This window comes from Myxine glutinosa, chromosome 1, assembly GCF_964187855.1.
Source record: "Myxine glutinosa chromosome 1, kmMyxGlut1.1, whole genome shotgun sequence".
Taxonomy (NCBI): domain Eukaryota; kingdom Metazoa; phylum Chordata; class Myxini; order Myxiniformes; family Myxinidae; genus Myxine; species Myxine glutinosa.
In genome coordinates, this window is record NC_136261.1 from 405,924,530 (window position 1) to 405,942,543 (window position 18,014).

General features: G+C 42.3%; 1 pseudogene; it reads right to left on the minus strand.

The window, feature by feature from the left end:
• Positions 1-3,790: 3,790 nt before the first annotated feature.
• Positions 3,791-16,591, minus strand: LOC144894019 (uncharacterized; annotated as a pseudogene).
• Between the last annotated feature and the right edge of the window lie 1,423 nt (positions 16,592-18,014).

Here is an 18,014-nt window from a genome sequence, read left to right on the forward strand (position 1 = left end):
TATATACATACATATATATATATTGTTACGGTTCTCCGCCGCCCTTCTTCCCCTTACCAAGGGGGGGGGGGGGGGGTTAATCCCCTTGTTCTTTCTGGGCTTGACGGAACCGAGAGACTTGAAACGCCTATTCCGGGCAAAACACAAGGTCGGGTTTCGGGACCAAATCTCGCTCGTACCTAAATCCATGCGCCGCCACGGAAGCGAGGAAGCAAGCCTCACACGAGCCACGTGTGATTTGGGTACGCAGAGCGGATTGAGTACCACGTGTTCCATGCAGTCTTAGTAGTGGAACCCGATTCGAGCGGTTTTATTAGTACCACGCTTAGTCAATGAGGAAATCACGAGGACGATCGAATGGAAAAGGAAGAACACGGGTTTAATTATTATTCCCACACGTATGTACAATGATCGGAAAACAGAGACACAGAGCAGCACTTAGTCAGTCTTATCTTACTTCCCAGACTCGGGCCTGTCACACTCACAGAGGGAATTGCAGATGGGTTGATGTTCCAGCCAAAGGCGTCGACGTGGTCGTCCAGGAATGGCCCTGTCCAACTCTCCATGGTCCCAGCACATCCCGCGAAGATGGCAGCAGGCGGTGGAAGGAATCTCGTAGCGCGTCTCCCAAACAAAAGCAGCCGATGAGGTAGAATGGCAAATACGCATCTCTCAGCGTGGCTGGCGGTTACACAGCCGTTATCACTCGCGTTACTTAATGCACTGTACGCGGCTCAGCCTCCAGCTCAACCAAGCGTCACTTTATAATAGCGCGTATGCCGGTTCATGCGCGTCTTTCTTCACCCGCGTATCTCTCAAAGTTCTTTGGCGCTCTCAACTCCTGCTCGTCAACGAGTCCTCCTGGTTGGTCAGTGCGCGTGAGTCCTTGCGAGTCCTCGCGAGTCCTCCCATCAGCTGCGAGTCCTCTCGGGGGCTTTGCGCAACGCTTATATAGATTTGCCCCGAACCTTCTTGAACCCTCTCGAACCTTCCAACCATGCCCTGTGATGCAGTGCTGCCGCCACAACCTCTGAGCCCTGATTGGCGGCTCGTGCTTACCATCAGCTCTTCTGCCGCCCTCATTCGGCTCCGCCCCGACCCTCCTAGGCCTGCCTCGTGTTAATTCGCCCAAAATGAACCAAAGTCAGCGCAAAGGGGCATGAGGCTAGGGAGGCTGGAGAGTCAGTAGAAGTAGGACCTATTCTCCTTACTCTACTCAACGCAGAACTAACATAGGAAAAGGACTAAGCTCACAAATACTAAGAAATAACTACACCATCGCGAGGCTACATGTTGCTTGTGTGACTAACTATGAGGGGGAAATTTTAACCTTTATTATACTGACTGTACAAAACTCAAAACCGCAACACCACCCCTCTCCCTTGTCAGACTCGTCCCCGAGTCGAACCTACAAAAATTGGAACAACCGGTTTTGAGAAAGATCTGGGACTAACTTTTACGTTTACATGTGACAATTGTGACATATAGATGTGGTTCCCTCTAACATTTACTCTAACCCGTGTATGCGACAGTTTTAAAACACTAAATATGTCCCACCTACTGCATTGAGTAGCTACTCTAACAGAATCACGCCCACAATTAACCGAATTGCGGAATTGTTTTCAAACTAAACATAGAGCCGGTGGGCAGCATTTTTATACACAAGCACAAAACCTACTCCTTATTTACAGTTCTATGACCCAGGACCTGTCCTTTTTGGAAAGCAGATTGGAGGGGAGAGAAAGCACAGCAAAGTACACAAACACACTCAAAAATCACATTTTTGCTGCTTGCTTCTTGCATCTTCTTCTTGCATCTTCTGTGTGCACATATCAAACCGGCAAGCCCCCTGACCGGCATACAGGCCATCCCTGCTCTTCGGGGCTAAATAAACTTACAATTCTTCTCGTCTCTAGCACACAATAATAAAGATACACAAAAACTGTGTTTATTTATTTGCCAGCAGGGCCAACCCTATGTGGTCTGACTGCGTGACATTCATGGTGGAATTACTGGTATGTTTAGGGTCATTGTCATGTTGCAAGGTCCACCTTCGGTTGAACTTCAACTTCCTGACAGATGGCCTGACATTTATCCTCAAGCACTCTCTGGTACAATGAAGAATTCATAGTGGATTCTATGATGGTGAGCTGCCCATGCCCTGATGCAGCACAGCTGCCCCAAACCATAATATTTCCACCACCATGCTTTACAGTTGATATCAGGTTCTTGTGCTCAAATGCTGTCTTTGGTTTTCGCCAAACATGTCTTCTGGTACTGTGGCCAAATAGCTCTACCTTTGACTTATCTGTCCAGAGCACATTGTTCCAGAAGTGCTGGTCTTTGCCTAGAGGTGTTCATTGGCAAGCTTTAGTCTTGCCCTGATGTCTTTCTGGACAGCAAAGGTTTCCTCCTGGCACACCTCCCATGTAGATCAAATTTGTGCAGCCTCTTTCTAATGGTAGACTCGTGCACTTTGACATCAACAGTGGCAAGAGCTACCTGGAGGTCCCGTGATGACATTCTGGGGTTCTTAGAGACTTCTTTCAGCATCTTGCGGTCTGCTCTCGGGCTGAACTTGCTGGGGCAAGTTGGGAAGTTGGGAAGTTGGGAAGTTGGGAAGCGGCAATTGGGCTGCCTGGCCTGAACAAGTTGGCAGTTGTTTGCAATCTTCTCCACTTGTAGATGATCTTCCGGACAGTCGAATGATTGATTTCAAATTGTTTGGAGATCTTTTTAAATCCCTTACCAGACTCGTAGGCATCCATAACCTTCTTTCTGAAGGCCTCATAGAGCTCTTTTGATCTAGGCATGGTGACGCCACACACTTCAACAACAAAGAGCAAACCAAACTAAATGTCTGAGGTTTAAATAAGACAGGTTCCTCCAAGATCCTCTCTAGCGATGCTCGAATCATTTGCACCTGAGCTGGTGCACCTGATTCTAATTTTAGGTATTTGAAGTAGTGAAAATTGTAGGGGTGTACTTACTTTTTCCACATGCGAAATTTGCATTTATGTTTATTTAAATTACACAATGGACTACAAAATGTAAATGTTTTATGATATTTGTTATATTATATCACCTTTATCTATCAATATTGTTGAAATGAAGATCAAATAGCTGTATGTTGAAATATGTTGAAAAAGTCAAAACTTTACACGGGGTGTACTTGCTTTTTCACGTGACTGTGTGTGTATATATATATATATATATATATATACAGTATGTATACGATTATATCTATCTCAACATCTATCTAAGCTATCATCTATTATATCTACCTAAGCCTGGTGTTGGCTTAGCCGTTAGGGTGCCGGCTTGGGATCCTAGGATCCTGGGTTCGAATCCCGATCGATCGCTGAATTAACGCCAGGAGGGTTGACTCAGCCTGTCATCCTTTCGAGGTCGGCAAATTGAGTACCAGCTTGCTGGGATGAATGATCATGGTGTGTACCCCGATTTAGAATAGGTACACCGTATCCCTGCGCATCATAAGAGGCGACCAAGGGTTGGCGTCAGGAACGGCATCCGGCCATAAAAACATTGCCTCAAACAGAGAACCATGATTGTCATGGGGCCCGCAAGGCTAACCCCCGCTCCAGCGGGGAAAATGGCCTTAAAACGATCATTCATTCATTCATTCATTCATTTATTCATATTCAACATAATATATATATATATATATATATATATATATATATATATATATATATATATATATATATATATATATATATATATATATATATATACATATATATACGACCTGCCTTCGCATAAGCTCCCTTCAACTTCGTTCCAGTTGAGCTAAAAAGAAGTAAAAACAATTGTGATACCAGATAACAGTTACAAACAAAAATGAAACTACATCCGGGATTCGGACAAACGGGAATGCTTAAGTAACATCTTTAAGGCCTCGAGCCGATGACAGAAGACAACTAAAGACAGAGGGACGAGACAAAGGAATGAGTGGCGCAGTTCGACAGCTGGCACTTGGCTCGCTGGTCTTGACTCCACCAAACAAACCAGAGTTATAGGGTATGCCATGGCAGTGTGTGAGATCCAATCCGCGGTGAAGCAATAACATGCTTCTTTAGAGCCGCGTCGACAGAATAGCTTCTCCATCACTGCTCTCCAAACAGAACCCAGCAGTAACCTGCAGAATGCTCTTCCTCACCGAACCAGCTGCTTCCCTATGGGCAGTCTTTCAATGAGCCGCCCGACACCAAACCATGCAGTGATCTCGACAAGCCTTGGTCACTTGGCGCCAGTTGTTGGAGGTGGTGTTATTCCATCCCGTGCCTCTCGGCTCTGCCAGAACATTCTACGTGTTGGAGGAATGTGCCTAAACTCATGCCTAGTAGGTGTCATAAGGCCATAATTCCGATAAACGTTTAGAAGAGACAGATTACAGAGGATAAAACATGACCATTGCTATTATAGTTCATTTTACCACACACTTACACTAAACATAAATTAAGGGAAATAACTATTCGAATCCATGCAATTTTAGCCTCTGGGAGTCATTTCCACAACATAATGTAAAGGCGCATGTCTCCCAGATTAGACCATCCTCAAACCTTCATGACATGTACATCTTCCTCTCCCACAAACAGCAGATTTTAAACTGTAAACCAGATTTTGAAACACAAGTAGTTAAAATGGAATAATCCAAATAATCTTTAAAAAGCCTTTTTATCTGTTCATAAAAAATAATTTTGTGAATATTTCTCAATCAAGAGAAAAAACACATTTGGAGGAAAACGTGAACATCAAACAAATGTACACTCACCACATCCAGTGGAGAGTTCTCAGAATCTGCAGGTGCTTGAAACATCTTTTGACTCTTCTTTGGAGCCTTATGACTTGGTTTTACCTGCACGTAATCGGGCACATTGGGAGTGATGCTCTCTACTCCACATCATGTGGCTTTACAACTACAAACAACAACTAAAGAGTTCATGGAACACCTTACCCAGCACAGTCTGGAGAAAAAGGTCATGGGAAGGGTGTTTTCAACTATTGCTTTGCGTTTCAGGACACAATCTACATTTCCTGCAAGCCGCCATTTTGTCTGAATATCGATATTCCCCAACGTTGTGAGTGCGAGAGGCACATTTGATTGGTCGAGATGTTGTAAAATGGCGTAATCTTTTGTGCAAGTACTGCTAAACTGAAAGTTTTTAGAAGTACCAACAATGGGAATTGCGTTCTGCATTATTCAAGAATATAATAAAATTGAAATAAAATTGTGGTTTTAAAGGATGTAGAAAAATACCAAAAACTTTTTCGGAAGTTTACCACCGCTGATGCACCGTCTTTCACACCACCTTGTTTTTTTTCGTCATATTAGTTCTTCGTGCCTGTTTGTGTCATTCATGGCATTCTGAAAAACAGTAAATTTCCTGTTTGGAATGACTTTCAATTTTGTTTGATTGCCAGATAAACAGATGAAAAAACATCGTTCTCACTCCGCTGTGTATGCGTGATCGGGACAAATTCAGAGCGAAAGTAGGGTAAAACGACAGACTTGTCTTCCTATTCATGTTCCGATTCATGTTCAAAATGTAATATTCCATTTAAATAAATTATTTTTAAAAATAAAACGAGAACGGCACTCAGTAGAGAGCATACCATACCTCCGCCTGGTTGGCAATATCACTCAATGGTGAAGAATCACATAAAAAAAATTATACGAGCCAGATCCGGATCCGAATCTTCACCAAAATCGAATCGTCCTTGTCACACACACAACCTATCCAACAAGTTTCGTCCAAATCCATCCGTAACTTTTAGAGATATCCTGCTATGCATCGTTTTGACCCTATCTCCCAATGGTGAAGAATCACTTAAAAATTTAAATAATTCTTATATCCGAATCCATATTCAGATCATCACTAAAATCGAATCTATTTGTCCTTGCCAGACACCCAACCGGTCCACAAAGTTTCGTCCAAATCCGTGCATAACTTTTTGAGACATCCTGCTATGTATCGTTTTTGGCCCCATCTCCCAATGGTGAAGAATCACTTTAAAAATTTATAGTAACCGGATCCGAATACGGATATTCACCAAAATCTAATCATTTCGTCCTTGTCACATCCGCTACATCTCTGCCAAATTTCGTCCGAATGCGTCCACAACTCTTTGAGATATCTTGTTCACAAACAAACAGACAGGGGTGAAAAAATAACCTCCATCCACCTTTGGTGGCGGAGGTAAATATATCGTTCAATTGAAATTAAGTAGTTCCTCCCTTATAGACAAATATCTGTAGACAGACAGACAGATAAAGTGAACCAATTGCTTAACCCAACTTCGCGCACGCAGGCTAATTACAAAGCAGGAAGTTCCTCTCCAGGGAAGGACTATTCTACGAGTCTGTAACTTCTTACTTTTTTGTATCATTCGTGGGGAATCCTAGTTACTGTGGCAGCATCAAAATGGTAAATAGTAATAACAGAATTGATTTTGTAAGAAATACCAAATTGAAATGAACAAAACAGGTAACGAAGAAATAGATCATGTGCTCTTGTATATGCAGCATTATTCGTCATGGATTAAATATTAAGAATACCGTTGGTAATCAACAAAACCTCACGTGTGGAAATGCAATAACCAATCGAAAATTAATGTCGAAAAGAATATTCCAGAAATGTAGACAAATAAAGTTACGGCAATGTAGGGAAGTAATCAATTACTGCAATTAGGATCAGTTAAAAAACAGTAACCGCAATCCGAGTAGAATTTCTTGAAGACTTTTTCAATTGCAAATCTTCATTGTGTACGTCATTCTGATTCACCGTAAAACACAGATATTAAATAATTACACACTCACCACATCTTTCTTGTTTTCAGAATCTGATGTTTCAAGGACATTTTTTCTCTTCTTTGAGGGTTTACACCTCAGTTGTACCTGCACGGACCAAACACGCAGGTATTGATGCACACGGCCCCGAGTAACTTGGCTTTACAACTACAAAGCAATCATTTCCTCACCATGGAGATACTGCCCTTCAAGTCAGGAACTTCTTACTTTTTAAAGATAAATAATTAAACATATTAAACAAGAAAGAGCATTCAGAGATTGCAGACTCTCACCAGGATGTGTTCTGTGAGGTGTATTTTGTGGGGTGTTTTTGTACATTCTTTCATTACGAGGGCATGCCCGTACTATATATATATCTAAAATTATATCCCCCCCCTCTATTTACATGAAATGGTTTGGTCCAAAGCGAACGGCTTGCGAGTGGTGACAATCCCCCCCCCTCTATTTACATGAAATGGTTTGGTCCAAAGCGAACGGCTTCCGGAGTTTGGTAAAGAAATCGCCATCGCGTGCACAAACGCGCAGGAAAGCGAATGAATCGCAAATTCGTTTTTATTAGTTTTATTATTAGTTTTAAAACATAGTTTAACGCCAACATAGTTTGCAAACGTGAAATAAATGAATACGCTCTCAAATGTGCCATCCGAGGCAGAGTGTGTCCGCCACGTTCGGCACACGCGATAGTTCGCTGCTCTCTGATTGGTTGAATCGTTTTTTGGACATAGCTCGGAAAGTAATTGTCCGATTAATATGAAACCTTGAAAAGGCACATCCTCGGGTCCCCAGCAATATACCTGGCAAGTTAAAAGTATATCGGACCCGTGGTTGTCGAGAAACAGCGGTCACAGACAAACAGACGTACAAACGTACAGACGTACAGAGATTACTGGAATTATAGATAGATTTTGTACAACCACACTTTCATCAAACACATGTGACACATGACGTCCTCTGTGTAAAACTGAATTTAGTATTGTATTTTAAGAATATATTTTTTAATGAGGCTGTCCTCATTTCAGATGAGTCCCCGGGGTCTTTTGAGTCTCCAGGGTCTTTTGCATCATCAGAGTCTTTTGCGTCCTCAGGATATTTTGGATCTTCAGCGTCTTCAGGGTCTTCAGAGTCTTTTAGATCTTCTGAGTCCTCAGGGTCTTATGGGTCCTTGTGGTCCTCTGGTTCTTCATGGTATTTAAGGATTTTCAGGGTATGTTGGGGTCGTGGTGGTCTAAAGGCCTTGAGGGGTCTTAAAGGTTCTTCAAAGGTCTAAAGGGTCTCAGCAGTCCAAAGTGTCGAAAGATTCATTCCAATAGCACACAATTAATAGAGGTAGGTAATTAATAGACGTACATAATTAATAGAGAAGATGACACCGACTTCAAACAGTACACACACACACATATATACAGTCACGTGAAAAAGTAAGTACACCCCATGTAATGTTTTGACTTTTTCAACATATTTCAACATACAGCAATTTGATCTTCATTTCAACAATATTGGGAGATAAAGGTGAAATAATATAACAAATATTATGAAACATTTACATTTTGTAGTCCATTGTATAATTTAAATAAACATGAATGCAAATTTCACATGTGGAAAAAGTAAGTACACCCCTACATTTATCACTACTTCAAATACCTAAAATTAGAATGAGGTGCACCAGCTCAGGTGCAAATGATTAGAACATCGTTGGAGAGGATCTTGAAGGAACCTGTCTTATTTAAACCTCAGACATTTAGTTTGGTTTGCTCTTTGTTGTTGAAGTGTGCGGCATCACCATGCCGAGATCAAAAGAGCTCTCTGAGGCCTTCAGAAAGGAGGTTATAGATGCCTACGAGTCTGGGAAGGGATTTAAAAGATCTTCAAACAATTTGAAATCAATCATTCGACTGTCCAGAAGATCATCTACAAGTGGAGAAGATTCCAAACAACTGCCAACTTGTTCAGGCCAGGCCGCCCCAGCAAATTCAGCCCGAGAGCAGACCGCAAGATGCTGAAAGAAGTCTCTAAGAACCCCAGAATGTCATCACGGGACCTACAGGTAGCTCTTGCCACTATTGATGTCAAAGTGCACGATTCTACCATTAGAAAGAGGCTGCACAGATTTGATCTGCATGGGAGGTGTGCCAGGAGGAAACCTTTGCTGTCCAGAAAGAACATCAGGGCAAGAGGAAAGTTTGCCAATGAACACCTAGGCAAAGACCAGCACTTCTGGAACAATGTGCTCTGGACAGATGAGTCAAAGGTAGAGCTATTTGGCCACAGTACCAGAAGACATGTTTGGAGAAAACCAAAGACAGCATTTGACCACAAGAACCGGATAACAACTGTAAAGCATGGTGGTGGAAATATTATGGTTTGGGGCAGCTTTGCTGCATCAGGGCCTGGGCAGCTCACCATCATAGAATCCACTATGAATTCTTCATTGTACCAGAGGGTGCTTGAGGATAATGTGAGGCCATCTGTCGGAAAGTTGAAGCTCAACCGAAGGTGGACCTTGCAACATGACAATGACCCTAAACATACCAGTAAATCCACCAAGGAATGGCGGAAAAGAAAGAAATGGAGGGTTCTGGAATAGCCAAGTCAAAGCCCAGATCTAAATCCCATCGAGATGTTGTGGGGGGATTTGAAACGTGCTGTGCATGCAAGAAACCCCTCAAACATCGCACATCTGAAAGAATTTTGCATGGAGGAGTGGGCAAAAATTTCTCCCAGTCGATGCCAGAGACTGGTAGACAGTTATAAGAAACACCTACTTGAGGTTGTTTCTGCCAAAGGGGGCAATACCACCTATTAGAGCCAAGGGTGTATTTACTTTTTCCACATGCGAAATTTGCATTCATGTTTATTTAAATTATACAATGGACTACAAAATGTAAATGTTTCATGATATTTGTTATATTATATCACCTTTATCTGTCAATATTGTTGAAATGAAGATGAAATAGCTGTATGTTGAAATATGTTGAAAAAGTCAAAACTTTACATGGGGTGTACTTACTTTTTCACGTGACTGTATATATATATATATTATATATATATACACTACATGGCCAAAAGTATGTGGACACCCCTTCTAATTAGTGGATTCAGCTGTTTCAGCCACACCCATTGCTGACAGGTATATATAATCAAGCACACAGCCATGCAATCTCCATAGACAAACATTGGCAGTAGAATGGGCCATACTGAAGAGCTCAGTGACTTTCAACGTGGCACCGTCATGGGATGCCACCTTTCCAACAAGTCAGTTCGTCAAATTTCTGCCCTGCTATAGCTGCCGCTGTCAACTGTAAGTACTGTTGTTGTGAAGTGGAAACGTCTAGGAGCAACAACTGCTCAGCTGCAATGTGGTAGGCCACACAAGCTCACAGAACGGGACCGCAGAGTGCTGAAGCGAGTAGCGCGTACAAATCGTCTGTCCTTGGTTGCAACACTCACTACCGAGTTCCAAACTGCCTCTGGAAGCTACGTTGGCACAACAACTGTTCGTCGGGAGCTTCATGAAATGGGTTTCCATGGCTGAGCAGCTGCACACAAGGCTAAGATCACCATGCGCAATGTAAAGCGTCGGCTGGAGTGGTGTAAAGCTCGCCGCCATTGGACTCTGGAGCAGTGGAAACGGGTTCTCTGGAGTGATGAATCACGCTTCACCATCTGGCAATCCGACGGACGAATCTGGGTTTGGCGGATGCCCTGAGAACACTATCTGCCCGAATGCATAGTGCCAAATTTAAAGTTTAGTTGAGGAGGAATAATGGTCTGGGGCTGTTTTTCATGGTTCGGGCTAGGCCCCTTAGTTCCAGTGAAGGGAAATCTTAACGCTACACCATACAATGACATTCTAGACGATTGTATGCTTCCAACTTTGTGGCACAATTTGGGGAAGGCCATTTCCTGTTTCAGTATGTCAATGCCTCCGTGCACAAAGCAAAGCCCATACAGAAATGGTTTGTCGAGATCAGTGTGGAATAACTTGATTGGCCTGCACAGATCCGTGACTTAATCCCCATCAAACACCTTTGGGATGAATTGGAACGCCGACTTCAAGCCAGGCCTAATCACCCAACATCAGTGCCTGACCTCACCAATGCCCTTGTGGCTGAATGGAATCAAATCCCCGCAGCAATGTTCCAACATCTAGTGGAAAGCCTTCCTAGAAGAGTGGAGGCTGTTATAGAGGCAAGGGGGGAGGGGGGACAACTCCATATTAATGCCCATGATTTTGGAATGAGATGTTCATCGAGCACATATGGGTGTGGTGTTCGGGTGTCCACATACATTTAGCCATGTAGTGTATATTGAAAACTCACATGGCTGGAGAAGATAATATGGCAGAATTTCTTCATCTTCAAACAATAACAACTTCTGCCTGCCCAGACCGCAAGACCAATCATATTGAAATTTTAAAAACATTTTCTGCTTTATGGCTATTACATTACTTTGAAGTTTCACATTTATCAATGAAGCGGTTCAAGAGATACGTTTTCAAAAAAGATTTTCGTTCAATGCAAGAGACAAACGGTCAAAAGTTTTAGAACACCTTAATTTTTCCAGTTTTAATTGAAATTTACGCAGTTTAATGTCTCAATGTACTCTGAAATTAAGCATAGAACAAATAAACAATTGGAGATAAAAAATAAATCATAGAATCATTTTGTTTAACAAAATTTAATTCAAATTTTTGACTCAGCAAAGTAGCCACCTTTTGCAGATATAACCGCCGAACACACTCGTGGTATTCTTTCTACAATGGAAATCAAATATTGTTTGGGAAGTTCTTCCCAACACTGTTGCAGAAGTTCCCACAAATGTGTTGCACTTGTAGGTTGCTTTGCTTTCACCCTTCTGTCCAATTCATCCCAAACCAGCACGATGGGGTTTAAGTCTGGAGACTGTGCTGGCCATTCCATGATTTTAAGCCTACCATCTTGTTCTTTTCCTCGAAGGTAGTTTTGACAAATCCTGGAGGTGTGTTTAGGGTCATTATCTTGCTATAGGATGAACCCTGACCAACTAGGCGTATACCAGAGGGTATTACATGGCGCTCCAAAATGCTGCGGTAGCCCTTTTGATTCAGGGTGCCAGTCACTCTGTGCAAGTCGCCGACTCTGGATTCAGCAAAAGAGCCCCAGACCATCACGCTTCCTCCTCCATGTTTGACAGTTGGTGTCACACACTGAGCAACCATCCTTTCACCGACTCGACGGCATACAAAAACCCTGCGTGATGAACCAAAGATTTCAAATTTTGATTCATCAGTCCATAAGACCTTCTTCCAGTCTTCAGTAGTCCACTGGCGGTGCTTCATGGCCCAGGCAAGCCTCTTTTTCTTATTTTGCCATCTTAGCAATGGCTTTCTTACTGCCACTCGACCTGTCAAACCTGCAGCTCGAAGTCTTCTCTTCACAGTTGAAACTGAGACTTGCTTACTTCGACCAGTGTTAAGCTGTGCTTGAAGCTGTTGTCCTGTGAGCCGCCTATCACGCAAGCTGTTGACTCTAAGAAACTTGTCTTCTGATTCTGTTGTGGCTTTGGGTCTGCCAGACCTCTTCCTGTCAGAGTTTCCTCCAGTTTCCAAGTGCCTTTTGATGGTGTCGGAAACTGTACTCACTGACACCTTGGCTTTCTTTGCAATTTCTCTAAAGGAAAGACCTACACTTTAAAGGGTTATAATGGTCTGTCTGTCTTCCTTGTTAATTGCCTTTTTCTTGCCATTATGATAGCAATATACTACTTCCTGCAGTGCAATATCCAGACTTAATCCCCATCAAGCTGGTTTTGGATAAACTGGACAGAAGGGTGAAAGCAAAGCAACCTATTGCAAAGTCAAAAATTTAAATTAAATTTTGTTAAACAAAATGATTCTATGATTTCTTTTTTATCTCCAATTGTTTATTTGTTCTATGCTTAATTTCAGAGTACATTGAGACATTAAACTGCGTAAATTTCAATAAAAACTGGAAAAATTGAGGTGTTCTAAAACTTCTGACCGGTAGTGTATGGCCATCAGACCATATGACATATGAATTATTCAAGGGCAGCATGGTATACACAAGGCATGGGGTGCATATGTGTGAAGTTTCCGTTCGATCTGTTGAGCCTTTCTCGAGGAATGGATTTTTAAATTTTTATTCTTGAAAAAATCATCGCTGGCAAACCATGTGACCTATGAAGTCACAGTCATGGAACCTTTTGTTTGTCATGGGCATGCGATTATGCATGTAATGTTTTGCCTCGATCTGTTTAGCCATTTCAGAGAAAAAGGGATTTTTTGTGGTTTTTAAGGCATTTGTGTTAAAAAAAATATGGCGGCCGAACCACGTGACCGATGACGTCATCTTTTTTTTTCTCCACCAATTTATCCCGAGATGATGCTCAAGAAATTTCATCTTGATCGGATGAAGTTTTGTACTTGTCGAATCATGACGTCATAATGGAGGCACCTATGACATCATCATTAACAAATGTTATTCCCCATGGAAAGTTCTTTACAATGAGCCACGTCTCAATTCTTTCTATTCAGCGGTTTCGGAGATATCAAGGTGCAATTTTTTCGGTTTTTCCAAGATGGCGCCCGTACCACGTAACGTATGACGTCATAATTATCATTAAAATATTCTACAGGAGGAGGTGCACTGATGGTGAAAATTTCCTGTCAATCGGTTGCAGAGAAAATCTGATTTATTCTGTGCGGACAAACAGACAGACAAGCAGACGAACTAGAACGGCACTCAGTAGAGATAATACTTCCGCCTGGTTGGCCATATCACTCAATGGTGAAGAATCACTTAACAAAAAAAATAATTCTCATATCCAAATCTACATTCAGATCTTCACCAAAATCGAATTGATTCTTCCTTATCACACACACAACCTGTCCACCAAGTTTCGTCCAAATCCATCCATAACTTTTTCAGATATCCCTCAATGTATAGTTTTTAGCACTATCTCCCAATGGTGAAGAATCACTTACAAAATTAAATAATCCTCAGCCTGTCATCCTTCCGAGTTCGGCAAATTGAGTACCAGTTCACTAGTAATGTGTCGCAAGAGGCGACTAACAGGGTTGGCGGCAGGAAGGGCATCCGGTCATAAAACATTGCTTCAAAAAGGGGACCATGGTGCCCAAAAAAGGCCAACCCCCGATCTGTGGGGGAAAAATGGCCTCTAAAGGTGGTTCTTGTATGCCTTTCACCTGTAACTCTTGGCCTCGTGTATCTTTGCATTCTTCTTTTTTCCTCTCCTCTGACCAATTAAAAAAAAAAAAAAAAAAAAGAGAAATAGTTTGCGTTGTCAAAGATACCTGATTCTTTCGAATATCCACTTTGATCTTCGATTGAAGAACCTTTTTTTCATACTTGGCCTTTGGTCTTCCAGGGAGTTTTTCAATATCTTTACAGAAACATCTGCCGTCAGTTTGTGTGCCAACAGTCTTCTGCAATGAGAAAAATGAAAACGAAAAGTCGGGCATTGCTACATTTATGTGTACACTTGCAGGTCCCCAAGGAAGTCCCACAAAATGCAAAATGTAACTTCAACAATATTATCAAAGAATAGCTGGTTGATTAAACCATCCCCCCTCTCCACGTGTTAATAAATTATCCCAATTAATTATCTTCTTCATGAAGCATACAACAAGGAAATTAAATAATGACAAAACAACGTTTGATTCGCAATCTCGCAGGATTCCATTATCTCCCAATATGTGATGGAAGGACAGACGGACAGAGACTAACAAGCGTATTGTCCTGTCACCAGCGATTAAGACCGCTGGATGACGAATAGCTGAACGTTTTTACTCTCTTTCGAAAATGGCGGTTCTGACGCGCACGAGATGAATAGCTGCGAGACATTTATCTGACGAAACACAAGGGTTTATTCCCGAATCCAACACCATGCAAACAAGACAAGGAAAATTTAACAATAATAATTTTAATGTAAATAAAGGAAGGAATTAAAATTGAGGTAAATTGATTTCCGAACGTGAGGATCCTCCACACAGATTCACAACACCCAACAGGGGAATGATAAAATAAAATAAAATGTCCTTTTCGTGGTGGGTGGTACCTCCAACGTGGTTGGTTACCCCAAGGTACCTCCAACGACACAGCTCAGAGCCTCCCGCTAGGGAAGCACAGAAGATGGCACTGAAGGCGCTAAAGGTCGTGAGGCAAGTTGTCGAGACGGCCCTCTTTCGCTCTCTCTAGGAGGAATGACACGGCCTCCAGCACACTCAAGCAGTCGCATCCCTCTTTCAAAGTGTCTCCAATGCAGCCCAGACCTCCTCTTTCTCCAAAAGCCCGCACAAAAAACCGCCAACATACAAAATGGCCAGCCTTCTTGTCTGAGCCAAGATCGAGAGAGGGAAGCGTTCTTCTTCTTCCTCTTCAGAGCCAATCACCGAACGTCCCTCCCAGTTCGCACCACTCACAACCTCTGAGCTAAGCATGTCCCTCAGGGGTGTGTCCCATTTCCTTTTAGGTCCTTTAGAGGCGGGGCTTAGTCCGATCGGCTCTGCTTGGCTTTTGTCGGCGGTTGTTGTTGTTGTTTAAAGGAGCTGTTTTTACAGCAAAACATATGGGAAAATTACAGAGGGAAAACTACCTCCTGGGGAAAACTAACCTTACTCCCTGCCAATAATTAGCACAACACCACCCCCCATGTGGTGTACACATAAATAACCTTGAGCTACAGTTTCCCTACATTAGTACATTGCGATTTCTCCAACGCATCCATGGTCCATGCTACAATTATACAATCCTACCCACCCTATGGTATCCTTTCAACTACCCCCATAAACACAAGAGTATTCTTATATCAATTCCTGACGTTAAAGTGGGGGAAAATCTCTCCACACATTACCATGATTGGCTTTTTTTGGGGTGTAATACATTGGAAACTGTGGCATCCCATTGGCATCACCAGCAGGAGATTTATCAAATGAATGATCCAACTAAAAAAAAGGAGAGAGAGAAAAAAAAAGCCGCCATTCCACATGGACCAAATAATTCACAGCAGAATTGATTTAACCCAATTCTTCAAAAAAAAAAAAAAAAAAAAAAATTTATATATATATATATATATATATATATATATATATATATATATATATAGAGATATATATATATATATATATATATATATATATATATATATATATATATACTGTATTTAACAGACATCAACGCTCATATTATGACAATAAATCAAACAAGTCTCCAGCCAATCAAAGCAGGCTAACCTGCAATGGAGAATGGATGATCCAGCTTGCTCCAACATGTCCATTCGTGGTTTGCTTTATTTGTGTCGAAGCATCACTGATGGTCAGTTTCCCTGCGATCTCAAGTAAGGACTTGATATCATCAATAACCATTGGAAAGTTGAGTTCCAACCCAAGTCGTTTCGCATGGCTGGACTTCGCCTGGAGAACGTTCTGTTTCATCTTCCGAGGCTTAAGTCGGACTCTTGAAAACGTTTTACGCTGCAAGAAACAAACAAAATCAAGAATGATAATAGGACAGAGTTAAAAACAGAATTATTTAACTTGGTGAAGAAGAAGAGAGGATGAACGGGTTTGCGGTTGTGGAAGGGGAAAGGGCAAAGTATTGTCGTGTCGCCGGCGATTGAGACCAACGGTGACAGATAGCCGAATCAGTCCTTAATACCGAGGCAAACAAGCCAAAAATATAGCAGTTATTTTGTGGCACGCGAGGAGGGAGGATGCAAGTCGCTTACCTGTACGACACACATGGGTTGATTTCCGAAACCCACAACGAACAAACACACACAGCAAATAAAATGCAACAATAATGAATTTAATAAAAGTAAATGTAATGCGAAATAAAGGTTGAGGTGACGACTAATTCCCTACGGTGAGGATCCTCCACACAGACTCAAATAGGAAAATATTTTCAAATAGGAAAATAGGGGTAAGATAATAAAAATAAATATTTTGTTGGGCAGTATTAATAAAATAAATATAATAAAATAAACTCAGCGTTGGTCCATAACAAGAACTTGAAGGAGCTCGGTGGTCGTCGAAGCTGAAGCCCCACAGGCAGGAAACACACAGGATGGCGGCGGCGTCGTATCCGTCGCAGCCACCGGCGTAAGGCAAGCAAATAGGACAGCCTCCTTTGCCTCCGAAGTGCACCATGGCCAAAGCAACATCTCACAATGCTGCCCACACGGCCAAGAGCTCCCCACCCACTTCAAAAGTGCACCCAAACTCCAAGCTCCAGCACCACACAATGGTGCCGCCTTCCTTCTCCAAAAACGAGCCAGAGAGCGAGACTCTTCTTCCTTGTTCCTGAGAGGCAATCGGCTCATTTCCCTCCATATTCACCCCGCCCACATCCAACGATCCAATCACGTCCCTCGGGGCATGGCCTCATGGCCTTTCTTGACCGCCCCCTTATTTCTCCACATCTCGTGGACGGGGCTTTTTGCCTATTCGGTCCTTTGGAGGTGGGGCTTAGTCCGGGTGGATCTTTCTTGACTTTTATCGGTAGTAAGTGTTCATGGGGCCGGCTCAGCTTGGCTTGTGAAAGGTTAGGAATTGATCACAGGGGGAATCACACACTGGGGAAATTATCCTTAAACCCTACCTCGTTAACATAGCTCCACCCCCCCCCCGCCACCCCCCCCCCCCCCGTGGAGACACATAGACGACCTAAAGCTCACAGTTTTCCCGACTTAAATTACATCGAAATTGGCTTCCTACTCACATGCGGTCCATGCTAATCTACAAGTTCTATCTCCACGATGGTATTTCATCCCCTATCCCCACAAAAAGAATAGTATTAAGGGTGGTCGACGTTGCCTGTTGCAGACTAATACAGTCAGTCATATGTTATAAATTAAAATGTATCTATTGTTTATACCTCTAAGTTTACATTCTTGAAATTAAAACATTCTGTGGTACATTGAAGACATCTATTGTTAGAATTAATCAATTTGAGCATTTGTCTATTGTTACCACCCGCCATTGCACAGAATCCACCAATAGCCATAATTTGTTGGAAGTGCCAAAAAGTATTGCCTCAGTGGCTTAAATCCTTACACTACATGACCAAAAGTATGCGGACAACCCTTATAATTAGTGGATTCGGCTATTTCAGCCACCCCCATTACTGACAGGTATATATAATCAAGCACACAGCCATGCAATCTC